Here is a 1586-nt window from a genome sequence, read left to right on the forward strand (position 1 = left end):
GGTAACACACACACACCGGATCCACATAGAACCCCCTGTACAGGTAACACACACACACCGGATCCACATAGAACCCCCTGTACAGGTAACACACACACTGGATCCACATAGAACCCCCTGTAAAGGTAACACACACACACCGGATCCACATAGAACCCCCTGTACAGGTAACACACACACACCGGATCCACATAGAACCCCCTGTACAGGTAACACACACACACACACCGGATCCACATAGAACCCCCTGTACAGGGAACACACACACACACACCGGATCCACATAGAACCCCCTGTACAGGGAACACACACACACCGGATCCACATAGAACCCCCTGTAAAGGTAACACACACACCGGATCCACATAGAACCCCCTGTACAGGTAACACACACACCGGATCCACATAGAACCCCCTGTAAAGGTAACACACACACACCGGATCCACATAGAACCCCCTGTAAAGGTAACACACACACCGGATCCACATAGAACCCCCTGTACAGGTAACACACACACACACACCGGATCCACATAGAACCCCCTGTACAGGTAACACACACACACCTGATCATCCAACTGTGACGTCATGTCTCTGCAGCCAATAGGAGTGCAGCTGGTCAGTATTCAGACGAGTCCTAACGACCGCCTCCTCTGGGCCTTGGACAACAGAGGAAGCGTCTTTGTCAGGACCGGACTCAGTGATGAGATGCCTGTGGGGACGGACTGGGAGCTGGTACCAGGTACGTGCCTGTCTTTCTGATCCGAATACCTGTTCAGGAGGTTCTGTAAATGATGGACTGACTGGTGTTCAGGGTCTCACGTGTGTTTGAATGCTGTACTTTAATCGTGTACATGTTTGTGTACTTTAGGTCTGGCGGTCAGTCAGCTGGTCCTCAGCTCTCGGACAGTTTGGGTTCGGTGTGTAAACGGAGATCTGGCTCGACGTTACGGCGTCTCTGACAGAAACCCTGCAGGAGACTACTGGAAGAAGATCCCCGGAAACGCCAACTGGTTAACTGGTGAGACTGGGTTCATACTGGAGAGACTGGGTTCATACTGGTGAGACTGGGTTCATACTGGTGAGACTGGGTTCATACTGGAGAGACTGGGTTCATACTGGTGAGACTGGGTTCATACTGGTGAGACTGGGTTCATACTGGAGAGACTGGGTTCATACTGGTGAGACTGGGTTCATACTGGAGAGACTGGGTGCATACTGGTGAGACTGGGTTCATACCGGTGAGACTGGGTTCAGACTGAAGACACTGGGTTCATACTGGTGAGACTGGGTTCAGACTGGTGAGACTGGGTTCAGACTGGTGAGACTGGGTTCAGACTGGTGAGACTGGGTTCAGACTGGAGAGACTGGGTTCATACTATTGAGACTGGGTTCATACTATTGAGACTGGGTTCAGACTGGTGAGACTGGGTTCAGACTGGTGAGACTGGGTTCAGACTGGAGAGACTGGGTTCATACTATTGAGACTGGGTTCATACTGGAGAGACTGGGTTCATACTATTGAGACTGGGTTCATACTATTGAGACTGGGTTCATACTGGTGAGACTGGGTTCATACTATTGAG

At 51.2% G+C, this 1586-nt stretch overlaps 1 long non-coding RNA gene across 4 annotated transcripts; it reads left to right on the forward strand.

Moving 5' to 3' along the window:
• The first annotated feature begins 17 nt into the window (after nucleotides 1–17).
• LOC123966152 lies at nucleotides 18–1023 on the forward strand. Of its 4 annotated transcripts, none has more exons than XR_006823904.1 (3): nucleotides 18–43; nucleotides 601–742; nucleotides 872–1023. It is a non-coding gene; the product is annotated as an uncharacterized LOC123966152 (long non-coding RNA). The 4 variants fall into 4 exon arrangements; XR_006823905.1 differs by lacking the exon at nucleotides 18–43 and adding an exon at nucleotides 198–209; XR_006823906.1 differs by lacking the exon at nucleotides 18–43 and adding an exon at nucleotides 371–383.
• Nucleotides 1024–1586: the final 563 nt, after the last annotated feature.

Source organism: Micropterus dolomieu, unplaced genomic scaffold, assembly GCF_021292245.1.
Source record: "Micropterus dolomieu isolate WLL.071019.BEF.003 ecotype Adirondacks unplaced genomic scaffold, ASM2129224v1 contig_12805, whole genome shotgun sequence".
In the NCBI taxonomy this organism is placed as follows: Eukaryota; Metazoa; Chordata; class Actinopteri; order Centrarchiformes; family Centrarchidae; genus Micropterus; species Micropterus dolomieu.